At 40.4% G+C, this 14,326-nt stretch overlaps 1 protein-coding gene across 7 annotated transcripts in view; it reads right to left on the reverse strand.

The window, feature by feature from the left end:
- MAK (male germ cell associated kinase) overlaps window positions 1-2,918 on the reverse strand; it is a 73,727-nt gene extending 70,809 nt beyond the window's left edge. For 6 of the 7 annotated variants that reach the window (XM_037045413.1, XM_037045412.1, XM_037045411.1 and 3 more), the window contains exon 1: window positions 2,684-2,835. The gene's annotated coding sequence lies outside the window, so the exon portion shown is untranslated. The other variant, XM_037045408.1, reaches the window with a different exon arrangement.
- Between the last annotated feature and the right edge of the window lie 11,408 nt (window positions 2,919-14,326).

Genomic DNA, 14,326 nt, shown 5'->3' on the forward strand with positions numbered 1-14,326 from the left:
CTCAAACCATTCAGAATCTGCCCTACAACAAAAGCCACCCCTTCTCACCTTAAGACTCCTAACCCAAGTGCCTCACCCTAAAACACCAAGATTCTACAAATTGGAAAGTGCCAATGGTTTTCCCTAGTTAACAAAATCCTGGGGCTATACCTGGCGTATCCTATGCCTGAAGGACCTTGTAAAAATAACAGGCCAGAAACAGAGAGGAGAAAGGAAATGTGAGTAAGGGAGAAGGGAGGCTACCTGGAGCTCCCCTCATGAGAATTTTATTTTTTACCTCATCCCCAAAATTATTTAATTAAGACATCTAATTGGATAATAGCATTGCTTTCCTTTGCAAATGTGTTGCATATGCAACAATTACTTTCATGTAAACACCTAACTGAGGGTCTCAGAGATAGAAAGTAATGTACTCAATTCTGCAAAAGGAAACATTGCTTGAGAAGGGAACAGTAATCATTTAAAGATGGAACAGTAGTCAAAACTTTACTTTGCAGTGACTTAGACTGTAAAAGTGGAATTACCTCTTTCTCGTTCACTATTAAGACAATGAACCACCACTATCACAAGCACTATTAGCACAACAGATCATTCTGTCCTTAATGCCTATCTGCATTTGGCCTCGAAACCCAGTTTTAGAGTAGCTTCCGGAAACTTCATTCCAAGCCTAACCAACAGACTTTCAAATATACACTGCAAATAGGTTTGTTTCAAGTGAGGGTGTCTATGGGGTAGGGTATAATTATATTCAGGGAAGAATAAACAACAAACATGGTCATTTCCCAGCTTTTCATTTGAGGGGTGAAGTGGTGAAAATTGTGAATATGACCCTACCCAATATTCTAGTAAAAAAAATTTACATACCATGCTCCGAAACAAAAGCTTTGGAAAGCCTCTTCTGAGTCATATTAATTAAAAAATAAATAGCTCTCCAGGCTGAAATCCTAATCATCTCAGCTGTCCCCTTACCATGGCCTAATGTGAAGATGCATAATTATAAAGGGTTTAAAAAATCATTATCCCCATGTACCTACTCACACAACTATTAATACTTTTATCAATGTAGCACAAAAAGGCCCTAAAGTGATTACTAATCAAAAGCAGTATATATAACATAAGAAACATAGGCTGCCTATGGGCTCCCAGTTCAAACAGTATTTCTCTACAAGTCACACATGTTCTTCTCTGTTGACCTATGGAAAGCTAGTTCTGCAAAATAGGCATGTATTAACATGATTTCTTATGTACATGAATATTTTCATATATTTCCATATATACACGCAACAAGGCAAAACACAAGTACATATAACTATGATCTTCAACTTCACAGAACTGTTAGGTACTCGGAATTTCCTACAATCAAGCTACAATTATTTACTTACTTTCCTATTGGTTAAACAAACCTTATGTTCTGATTTAAAAAAAGACATTTATTTAGAGGCTTAATTATCGACCTACATTAAATACCCACCAAATTTCTCTCCTGTTCCAGTTTTGTTTTTATCTAAATGCACAATTACTGCTTATCTAAGTGTACAATTACTGTAAAGTTGAGCTTTATTCTCAACAACGTCTGCCAGTTAAATAGGGATTTAGACAGGATTAAAGAAGATTAACAGAGGGCAAAAGGAGGGCAAAATGTGTGTCTGCCGCTGAAAAGATACTATTGGATGTCTTCAACTTGTGTTTGTAGAACCTACTGTATGATATTATTTTTTTAAAAGTAACGTCTTAAAAATCACTAAATTGTTAAAAAAGAAAAACAAAAGATTTCAAAGTAAATCATGTTTACAAAAATTAAAAGGGAAGCTTTTACAATGGAAAAACAAAGATTCCGTTTTAAAATATAAAAACATTGGTGTTCTGTGCTAATAGTCACAAATCATTTTAAAACTAAAAACAAACCCACCAGAGATCAAACATCCATCCTTGCCTAAGATCAGCCTCTTGCAGGTAGCAAGAGGTCGCCTCCAGAGAAAGTACGTACCTCCTTTTCCCCCATCACGCAGCGGTAAACTGAGGAATGGCGGAGACAAAGGAAGACCAGAAAGCTGAAAAATAACTGTTCCCACGACTATTTTGACTCAATGGGTTGTATGATTAAAATTAGTCCGATAACTTTGACTTTCATGATGGTTCCGTTATCATTACAACAAATGTCTGTTCACGTAAAAGATCTAAACACAATTACATAAATCTCTTTCCTTTCATAATTGAGATTACAAACCACTAAAAACCAGTTTTACTGGTACCCTCACCTTCCAACCCGTCTTAGTCGCAGTAAAGAAAGTTTTCTTTACACCCGTACTCTTACCCTTTTTGTGCAAAGAGGGTCCTTTAAAAAACTTCTCCCTCCATTTTTATTTTGTAGCAGTTACGAACTCAATTCGAGGCTTTCCCTAGTCCCCACCCCGCCCTCCCCTCACTCCTAAAAGTAGTTCCCCCTCCCGCACAAGCAGTAGACGAGAGAGTGGCGGGATCCTGGGGTACAGGTTTGGGGGCACGGGTCCCTCAGATTACGGATGTCCTGCCGTCACCTCCTAACCAGTCCAACCCCCAACGTCTGAGAGTGCAGGAAAGTGGTCCAGGCAGCGGCGGCGAGCAGCGTCGCGGAAGGCGCAGGCCGACCCCTCCCGCCCGTGCCGCCCCTCTCTGGGTGTCCTCTCCCCAGTTCCTCCCCTACCAGAGTACCGGCCCCATCTCTCCTCCGAGGTTGACTCTGGTAGGACTAGGCGTCCAGGGCACATGCTGAGCCAGCCTTGGACAAGCTCGGGCGGCGTAGGTGGGAGAATGGAGGCTTCGCAGCCGGTTTGGGATTACCTGCCCCAGCCGGCTGCTTACCTCCTTGGCTCCTTGTGAAGGTCCGGCGTCCTGTGTGTTTCATCTCCTAGGAAACGGGGGGAATGCGCAGCCCACTAATTTACGCCCGCCCACAGAGGGGCGTGGTCTATCTAGGCAGGCCCCGCCCCAGCCCGCCAACCAGGCTTCCTTGAGGGATCTGGGTTCTTGGGACACCTGGGCGTCTATTGAGCCCATTTGGTTGATTGGTTTGCTGTTTATTTTGTTTGGTTTTGCTCCAATTCTTTCTACCAAGTCTTACTTGATTCACTAAATCTGGTTCCCAGGCTAGAGAAGGGGAAGAGAAAGGCATTATTCTTGCCTTGTGCTTCTGTCGTTATGCATATACTACTTGGAGAAAAACTACCCTTTTGTTGTAGTTCCTTATATTGGCCAATTCTTGTTATCTCTTAGGCTATACTTCTAAATTTGTTTTCATGTATTCACTCAGAGAGCCTACTCAGTAGAAGTCACAGTGTTAGATGGTGGTATTGCATTGGCCAAAAAGCTCATTTAGGTTTTTTTCTGTAAAAGACACATTTTTTATTTTCACCAATAACTTTATTGATTTGGATATTTTGAGTATGTCGGCTATTTCTGACGTGGTATACCATTGATTGTTCTCAATTAATGTCTTTATTTGGTCACTGTCAATTTCAGTTGGTCTACTTGACCGCGGAGCATCAACCAGTGAGAAATCCCCAGCATGAAACTTTGCAAACTACTTTTGACACATTGGATCAGTCACAGCACCTTCTCCATACACCACACATGTCTTTTGTGTGTGTGTGTGTGTTTCAGTTGCATTTTTACCTTTCTTGAAATAATAAAGCCAAATATGCCAGTGTTCATATTTTCTTCCATCTTCAACATTAAAATAGCTACACAAAAATTCACCAATTTTGATGTTTTTTAAAAAATGTGTGCTGATATGACAGCTGTCACAATGTAATCTAACAAAGTTGTTTTGAATGAAGTTAAGACAACTAAGCACTACTAGAGCCATCTTATGGGAAAAAAACAAACAAGCTTTTTGGCCAACCCAATAATTACAAGAAAAAATGAATGAATGTGTGAATAAATGAACAAATAGTAACTAGCCTAGAGTTGTAAGAGGAAGGTACACGTGTTACTGCAAAATAAGTAAATAAATAAATAAATAAATAACACTTCAGACTAGCTGGCAAAACTGGTATATAAATCAGACGCATTATACACGAGGTAGAGATGTATTCACTTAGTAATTATCAATTAGATGTCAGGCTCTGGGCTTAGCACTGAAAATAATGCCAAGGTAACAAGACAGACATGCTCATGGCCCTCTCACAGCTTAAAATAAAATAGTCAGGCAAAGTGAAAAGCTTATGTTAGATCATGAAGGTTTTATATGTACCATTATGAAGTCTAATTAATACCATGCTGCAAAAGTGGACCACTGGAGAATTTTCCACAGAGAAATGACACGCTCACATTCACATTTTAGAAAGATCACAAGAGTAGAAGTGGATTGGTGGATTTGAGCAGTGAGTCTGAAGGCAAGAGAAAGAAAAAGAGGCTACTGTAATTTAACATGAAGAAATGACAATCCAACTACAGCAGTAATGATGGAAATAGGACAGAGAGGGACAGGTTTTAAGGAATATTTAGGAGTTAAAATTCAGAGGACCATATGGCTTAGATGAGTGGTATATTCACAACTAAGTTGGAAAATATTTGAAGAAGAACAGATCTGAGGAGAGAAGGTGGACCCAGTTTTGCAAATTTTGAGTTAAGAAAACTCCATTGGAGGTCACAAGAAAGCACTGTGAAATATAGATCGTTAACTTAGCGTTATGTCAGAGCTAGAAACACCAGTATATTGGAATACTGTGGATAATGTCATGGTTTGAATGAGATAAACTAAGAAGAAAGGGTCTGAGATCCTGGAAAATTTCCTCTTCTAAAGAATGGAAGAGAAAAATGGAAGTGAGAGTGAAAGAAAATTCAGAGAAGCAGTAGGAGAGCTCAAGAATAATTCATAGTGAGAAAAGGTAGGTTTAAAAAATGAGAAATGAGTAGAAAAACAAAAAGAGGACAGCATGACCTACTAGATACTATGAAGTCCTCCTGCTTTGCGACAACTGGACCACATGTAAAGCATAACTTTTATCACATTGTTTCAACAGGAAGAACAGAAAATCTCTGACACCACTCACTCCCAACTCCTCCTAAAAGGTAACTGGTATTCCTGGTGTGCAGTAAACAAATGTGAAAGGCAAAGTTTGTCCAAAAGAAAATTCAACTTGAACACAGCAGCAAGAAGACTATGCTCTGGACCAGTGACAGTGGGGTTGAGCTGAACCAGAGACTAAAAAATTAACCAAGGACCCTGGGAAGGGACCTAGGCCAGTAGAACCATCTGAATCCTAGAAGAAACAAACTCAAGTAATCTTTGAAGAAGCATCCTCAATTTAGGCCTCCAGAACATTTTTCTATAGCCCATGACCACATGACATGTGAACCCCTTCAAGTGAGAATTAGCAGAAAGAGCATCAATATGTTCAGGCTTTCAAGGATTTCTGAAATTGGAAATATTAGCTTGAATATAAAATAATTATGTTTGAAAAGTATACAGAATCACACAAATGAACCAAAGCTGACCAAGAATATTAGAAAAAAAATCGAATAAACTTAAAAGTAAACATCGTAATTGTTAATGTTTCTTAGGAGAATGAGTTAAATAACATATTAGAACCAAAGAAAGAATTAGGGAACTGGCACAAAATCTACAGAAATCACCCAGAATGTAGCATAAAAGAAACAAAGAAAGAAGATATTAATGAGACATTAAAAGATACGATGGTAGAACAAGAAGTCTAATATATATCTAAATAGAGCCTGAGAAGTAGAGAATAGAGACTGGAGGAGAGGCAAGTTTTGCAAGATTGTGGCTGAGTATTTTCTGCAACTAACTGAAGATACGATCCACGGATAAAGGACGTACAAACAATACTAAGCAGGGCAAGTAAAAACATACTCAGACTTCTGGCCAGGATGGAGGCATAGTTAGACACACTGTGCCTCCTTGCACAACCAGAAGAAGTACAAGAACAAATTTAAAAAACAAAAAACAACCAAAACTGACAGAAAATTGAACTGTATGGAAGTCTGGAAACCAAGGAGTTAAAGAAGAAACATTCATCCAGACTGGTAGGAGGGGCAGAGATATGCGGCCAGATGGAGAAGGGTGGAGAAGACTCGTGGCAAGGCAGTGGATGGTGGCCTGGACAGTATCACATTGAAGTGCAGATAAACCAGGAAGAACAACTGGGGAGCGAGACAGACCACAGGACCCAGGGTTCCATTGCAGGGAAGTAAACCCTCAAAGCCTCTGACTAAAAAAATCCCAGGGGGGTTGAGGCAGCAGAAACTCCCAGCCTCATAGGAGAGTTTGTTGGAGAGACCCACAGGGTCCTAGAATGTACACAAGCCCATCTACCCAGGAATCAGCACCAGAAGGGCCCGATTTGCTTGTGGGTAGCAGAGGAAAGGACTACCAGCAGAGAACAGAGCCAGCGGCATCCCTCTCAGACCCCTTCCCCACATGCAGGGTCACAGCACAGCAACGTAGGTTGCCCCACCCTTAGGTGAAAACCTAAGGTTCTGCTGTGGAGGGGCTCTGCCTGCAGACCCCCCCTCCATCTGCCACAGATGAGAATAAGTCTACTAAGACATGATCTGCTTGGGGAGGAAAGGTGGCCAATCTCTCAAAAGAGAAGGGCCAAGAGCCTTTTCTTCAGTGGGCTTTTACTGGGTTCAGTTTGCACAGTAATACAGGTAAAGCTCATCAATCATTGTTATGCAGTAAGGATCAAACAATAGATAATATACAAAGAACTCTGAGGGCTTATTCTGAGTCAGGGTCAGTTAGGTAAAGGGCTATAGAACTTTGGGAAACAAACTCATTTCATTCTTGGACCCTTATCAAAAAAGTGAGGGCATTCTTAGCAAAGCAGTTTTCATAGGATTTTATGTATTCTTTCTTAGGCCTGATCGCCCTGGAGAACTACTCGTTCCTGCCCAGGGCTGCACCACCCTGCGGCATTGTTTCAGGCTTAAGTCGGGTAGGGTAATAAAGCAGCCAAGAGATTAGGAGACTTCTTGCAGACAGAATGAGGACTCAGGCCATGTCAAAGCTGAGGGTCCATCACCCCATTTTCTATAGCCCCCCAAGTCCTTCCTTGAGGGGCCTTTTCATGACCATGCCTGTCTTAGGTCATCCCTTCTTTTAGAAATCTTACCCATCATTAGTTAATTGGTCAGGCTCCGGGCCAAGCAGGGTGAAGTAAAAGGGGGCAGATGTGATGCCTCTGCCAGGGAGATAAGCTTTGTCTCCTTAGTGGTTTATGGTCTCAAGGTCTTTCACTCAGCCTTAATCATGTGGCGGGGGGGTTACAGATTCTGAAACAAGGGAGGGTGGTTTCCAACATTTCACCCCTTAAACATAACAGGCACACCAAGACAAAAAAATGGCCCAGATGAAAGAACAGATTAAAGTTCCAGAAAAGCTCCAGGAAAAAACACAATAATGCAATGAAAGATAGCCAGCCTATCAGCTACACAGTTCAAAACACTGGTAGTCAGAAAGCTCACAGAATTGGTTGAATATGGTCACAAATTAGAGGGAAAAATGAAGGCTATGAAAATTGAAATAAAGGAAAATGTACAGGGAACCAACAGTGATGCGAAGGAAACTGGGACTCAAATCAACAATTTGGAACAAAAGGAAGAGAGAAACATTCAAACAGAACAGAATGAAGAAAGAAGAATTCAAAAAAATTAGAAGAGGCTGAGGAACCTCCAGGACAACTTTACACATTCCAGCATCCAAATCATAGGGGTGCCAGAAGAAGAAGAGAAAGAGCAACAAATTGAAAACTTACTTGGAAACATATGAAGGAGAACTTCCCCATTCTGGAAAAGGAGATAAACTTCTAGGAAGCTCAAAGAGTCCCAAAGAAGTTGGACCCAAGGAAGCACACAGCAAGGCACATTATAATTACATTTTCTAAGGTTAAGGATAAGGAGAGAATCTTAAAAGCAGCCAGAAAAAAGGAGACCATAAACTACAAAGGAGTTCCTATTAAACTATCAGCTGTCTTCTCAAAAGAAAACTTGCAGGCAAGAAGGTGCTGTAAAGAAGTATTCCAAGTCATGAAAGGCAAGGACCTACATCTGGATAGATTTCTCTATCCAGAAAAGCTGTCATTTAGGATGGAAGGGCAGATACAGTGCTTTCCAGGAAAGATCAAGCTAAAGGAGTTCACCATCATCAAGCCCTTATTGCATGAAATGTTAAAGGGACTTATCTTCAAAGAAGAAGAAAAAGAAGATAAAAAACTGTGAACAGTAAAATGACAGCAAAGTCACAGTTATTAATAACCACACCTAAAACAAAAACAAAAACAAACTAAGAAAACAACTAGAACAGGAACAGAACCACAGAAATGGAGATCACATGGAGGGTTATCAATGGTGGAGTGGGTCAGGGAGAGAGGGGGAAAGGTACAGAGAATAAGTAGCATAAATAGTAGGTAGAGAATAGACAGGGGGGAGGTTAAGAATAGTATGGGAAATGGAGAAGTCGGAGAACTTATATGTGTGACCCATGGACATGAACTAAAGGGAGGGGAACATGAGTGGGAGGGGGTGTGCAGAGGATAAATGGAACAACTGTAATGGTATAATCAATAAAGTATATTTTTAAAGAAACCATACTGACTTCTGGACACAAAGTAGTAAAACCTCAGAATACCAAAGAAACAGTAAACTTAAAAGAGTCAGGGAGAAAAGGGATGGCTCACAAAGGAAGAGTGGTCAGACTGACAATGGACTTTTCAGTAGTGAAACTTGAAGCCAGGAGATGAAATGAACATTTCCCCTCAAGAGATAATGAAAACTTTCCCTCAAAGAACTGAGAAGAAATAACTGTCACTAGAATTATACCTAAGAGCCCTGTCTGGCGTAGCTCAGTGGATTGAGCGCGGGCCTACAAACCAGGGGTTGAGGTTCGATTCCCAGTCAGGTCACATGCCTGGGTTGCAGGCCAGTTCCCAGCAGGGGACACACCAGAGGCAACCGTACATTGATGTTTCTCTCCCTCTCTCCTTCCCTTCCCCTCTGAAGATAAANGAAAACTTTCCCTCAAAGAACTGAGAAGAAATAACTGTCACTAGAATTATACCTAAGAGCCCTGTCTGGCGTAGCTCAGTGGATTGAGGCGGGCCTACAAACCAGGGGTCGAGGTTCGATTCCCAGTCAGGTCACATGCCTGGGTTGCAGGCCAGTTCCCAGCAGGGGACACACCAGAGGCAACCGTACATTGATGTTTCTCTCCCTCTCTCCTTCCCTTCCCCTCTGAAGATAAATAAATAAAATCTTTTAAAAAAAGAATTATACCTAAGAAAACTATGTTTTAAGAACAAGGACAAATAGAGACATTTTCATACTTAAAAAAAAAGCAAAACAAAATAGGTATTTTACAACCAACAGAGCTACTTCAAAGGCACTTTCAAAGACTGGACCTTAGGCAGAAGGAATATAATCCCAGGAGGCAAGTCAGAGGTGCAAAAAGATAAGATGAGCATATATAAATGCATAAATGTATAAATGCATACATTTTCTCATTGTAAAATGATAGCCTAATTTATGGAGTTAAAAATATGAACCATAATACTAAATGGCATTAGCATATAAATTGAAGAATTAATCAGAATTAAAGACTTATAAGATCTTCATGGTGTTCAGTGGACTGTTAAGATAGAAACTTTAGCCCTGGCGGGTGTGGTTCAGTTGGTTGGAGCATCACACAGTACAGAGAAGGGAAGGTTGCAGGTTTGATCCCCAGTCAGGGCACATGCCTGGGCTGTGGATTTGATCCCTGGTCAGGGAGCCCATGAAAGGCAACAGATCAATGTTTTTCTGGTACACTGATGTTTCTCTCCCTTTCCCCCTTCCTCTCTCTCTGAAAGCGATGAAAAAATATGTCCTCAGGTGAGGGTAAAAAAAATTTAAGATAGAAATTTTAGCTTTTGTTCACTTTTAATATATTCTCATGGAGGTCAAGTAATCCTGTTGAAAACACAAGACAGATTTTGTCACTTTGTTTAAAATCCCACAGTAGGCTCTCATCTCCTTCCCAAGGTCCTTACCATGATTTACAAAACTACGAATGTCACCTGGTCGCCTTTTATCTATGTGACATCTTCTCCTACTAATTCCTTGTAGTTCCTCTGCTTCAACCTTCTCACTGCCACTTGAGACGCTCATGCCTTTGGACCTATGCTCTGACTTTCATTCTGCTTGAAATTTTCATCCCTCAGATATCTTTGAGGCTCAGTCCTTTACTTCCTTTTGGTCTTTATTGAAAAAGAACTTTTTCAGTGAAGCATTCCCTGATCAACCTAATTACCCACCATGTTAACACTTGGTGCACACCCTTATGCTTTATTTATTTTCTCTTTAGCACTTAACACAATTTAACATCTCATATATTTTACCAATATGTGTAGTTTATTTTCTGCCTCTCCCGGTGGAAAGGAGGCTGTCTGAAGACAGGGGTTTATGTGTTTGGTCACCAGTGTTACCTGTCCCTAATCAGTACCTGGAACATTACAGGTACTCAATAAATATTTGTTAAATGAATGAATAAATTTTTCTTCTGGCTGCTGTCTAGAGAAAAAATTGTAGAGGGGCACGTGGGAAGTAGGAAGAGTAGTTAGGAGACGTTTGCAGCTGCACAGTTCAGATATGATGGGGTGGAGAAGTGTAACAGGAGCAGAGAGAGAGGGAAGTGTGTGGTGTCCAATCACAAGTCAGTCCTTAAATGGATTCAGCTGATTGATTGAAACCTTAGAAACCTTCAAAATGTGATTCCGCCTGTGGTACAGGTGGAACCTCCTACAACAGAACTCACTACCTTTTCTAATCTCAGTTTGGGACGGTTCCGATTGTTTAAATTGCCCTTTTATTGAATGGTAACAAAATGTTACTCTGAAGTTCCTGACCATTAATCTAATTTCACCCTGTATGATCCATAGTGGACCTCTTGCTTTTGCCTTTCCAGCATTTATTCCACCCTGTCAGGTATCCCTCCAGGTATCCCTTTGGGGAGACCCCCCTTGTCCCATTTGTCTTTGTGGTTCAGCTTCAAGAATGGACATGTGAGTTACTCAGAGAACCGGTGGCTAGCTTACATAGATGGCCACATGATTCTGAAATACTGAGAAAAACACATTCCCTTTTTGTCAAGGAATCTTAGTAAAATGAGGGCCCAGAGCAGCTGGGTTCCATCTTTGCGGCACATCGTAGCTGAGTACGAACACGGAAGACTGCAGAACTGAGAGCGAATGACGTCACTTCTGGATCACAGCACTTGAGCACCTACCTTGAGTCTATTCTTGGTCTTTTCCACTGCAAGAGCCAAGAAATTCCCCTTGTTTAGTCATTTGATTTTCCTTTCCACTTCAATTGAAAGTGGTCCTGATTTATATAGGATGATAAAAAAGACATACATTTTCTTCCCAAGTGTTACTCCTTCCAGTATTCAAACTTAGCTGCCCTGGCTCTCTGTGCCTTCCCCTGGCACCTCAGAATTGCAGAGTGAAGGATCATCCCATCAGCCCAGCTTCCACTGATACTGAATTCCCACCTCAGTCTCAATGCCAGGTGTGGGACCCTGACATTAGGTGAATGACTAGGGGATCAGAACATTCTGGGTTCAATACATTCTTTTTATTATGTGGTCCTCTGTTGCTTTTTTGTCAACTCCCAACTCTGATCCAGCCCACCTCAAATGATGTGTTTGTGGGTTATTATCCCTCCTTAGGATTTAAATTATTTCCTAAAGAAATATATTAACTAGGGGAGCACAGGGGGCAGGGGGGCTGGAATGGGAGTAAAAGACAGAAAACTGTACTTGAACAATAATTAAATAAAAAACTTTTTAAGGAAAAAAAGAAATATATTAACTATATAAGATCCTGATCAAACCTTAACTCTAAACAAGTTTTACATGGTCATAATTTTAAGAATGCTTTATTTTTCTTCACAGTACTTATCACCTTTTAATATATTATAGAATTAATTATTCATTTTATTCATTATTTGTTTTCCCCTCCATCTCCACTATATTATAATCTTGACAGGGCAGGGATTTTACATGACTTGTTCGTTGTTCACGTTACGTACAAGAGTGCCCGGCACATTGTAGGGGCTTAATAAACATTTGTTGAATGAATAACAGAGATTCTGCCCTCAAGCAGTTCATGTTCTAGAATAGGAATTTGCAGGTTACAGTCCAGTAGGGACTATGTCTTTTAGGCTTGATTCACTTTTGTTTTTATAGAGATATTCATATCCAAGTATTTCTTAGATTTTTTTTCCTGATCCACTGGAAGCATTTAAAGCATTAGAAGCATTAAAATTTTTATTTTAAATGAGAAAAAATTATTTTAATTTTTAAGGTAAATTGTGAAAAAACAGGCACATTTTAAAAAAGAAAATAAATATCATCACCTTCTGTTTATTGTTTAATATTTTGCTGTATTTTCCACTATTTTATTTCATTTTTTATTTCATTTCATTTCATTAATCCTTACCCAAGATTGTGCTTATTAATTATATATAAAGAGAGAGAATGAGAGAAGGAGAAATATTGATCAGTTCCTTCCTGTGTGTGCGTCCAGTCCAGGGATGGAAACCACAACCTAGCTATGAGGGGGAACTCCCCCCCCAAAACCTGGAATTATCGTCTAGAGTGCAGGCCCCTTGTGGTACAGGCTCCCCCTGCTAATGTGAGTATCTGTACTGGGGTACCAGCTGGTGTTGCCATGAGGGACTGCATCCAGCTTCAGTGAGTTTTTTCTGAAGACTCCCAGTGCATTTGCTCATTGCTTGACGGGTGATTAATGGGCACAACTGATCACACTGCATCGAATGTTCAGCAGTTTTTGACCAAAACCAGCCTGACCCCTGTGTCCCACCCTCCCTATTCATCCCATCTCACCCCAAGTGACTGTTTTTTGTTTCCCTTAATGAAAAAAGTCCTCAAAGGGAAACATTTACGGATGTGGGAGAGGTAAAACAAAAAATTGCAGAAGCACTAAAATCCATCAAAATTGTTTTGTGCAGTGGAAAAAAGTCTCAATAGGTGCATCGCGTCTAATGGGGAAGTACTTTGAAGGTGACTAAAATTTGAACACATAAAAATAAATACACAGTTTTTTATAAATAAATTCCTGGTCTTTGGGGCTCCCCCCTCATATGTGCCCTGACCAGAAATGGAATCTGCAAACTTTGATGTACAGGATGATGCTCCAACCAACTGACCCACCTGGCCAGGGCCCCAGTTTATTTATTTATTTGTTTGTTTGTTTATTTGGGTTTTTTTGAAGTACATTTTGTTTAATTTTTAAAGTGTTTTATTCATTATACTATTACATTTTCCCAATTTTCTCCCTTTATTCCCCCCTCTGCCCTGCATCCCCAACCCTCCTGCATTTCTTGCCCTCCTCATTCACGTCCATGGGTTGTACATATAAGTTCTTTTAAAAAATATTATTTATATTATTTTTTAGAGGCGAAGGGAGGGAGAAAGTGAGGAAGAGAAACAACCTGTCGTTGCCTCTGGTGAGCCCCCTACTGGCCACCCAGCCTGCAACCCAGGCATTTTCCCTGACTGGGAATTGAACCACAACCCTTTGGTTCACAGGCTGGCGCTCAGTCCACTGAGCCACACCAGCCAGGGCCATGTAAGTTCTTTGATTTCTCTGTTTCCTATACCATTCTTAACCTCTCACTGCTATTTTATGCCTATGAATTATGCTTCTTATTCCCTGTACTTTCCCCCCTTATTATTCCCCTCCCCTTCCCCACTGAACTCCCTCCATGTGGTGTCCATTTCTCTGATTCTTTTCCTGTTTTAGTTGTTTGCTTAGTTTTTGTTTTTGTTGTTTTTCTTTTTTTTTAGGTTCAGTTGTTGATAGTTGTGAGTTTGTTGTCATTTTACTGTTCGTAGTTTTTGATATTCTATTTCTTAGATGAGTCCCTTTAACATTTCATACAATAAGGGCTTGGTGATGATGAAATCCTTTAACTTCACCTAATCTGGGACACACTTCATCTGTCCATCCATTCTAAATGATAGCTTTGCTGGGTAGAGTAATCTTGGATGTGAGCCCTTGCCTTTCATGACTTCAAATAGTTCTTTCCAGCCCCTTCTTGCCTGTACATTTTCTTTTGAGAAATCAGCTGATAGTATCCATGGGAACTCCTTTGTAGGTAACTTTCTCCTTTCCTCTTGCTGCTTTTAAGATTTTCTCTTCATCTTTAATCTTGAGTAACTTAATGATGATGTGCCTTGGTGTGTTCCTCTTTGCTTCCAATTTCTTTGGGACTCTCTGGGCTTCTTGGACTTCCTGGAAGTCTATTTCCTTCACTAGATTTGGAA

The sequence above is a fragment of the Sturnira hondurensis genome, unplaced genomic scaffold, assembly GCF_014824575.4.
Source record: "Sturnira hondurensis isolate 20B ecotype Veracruz unplaced genomic scaffold, ASM1482457v3 Scaffold0004271, whole genome shotgun sequence".
NCBI lineage: Eukaryota > Metazoa > Chordata > Mammalia > Chiroptera > Phyllostomidae > Sturnira > Sturnira hondurensis.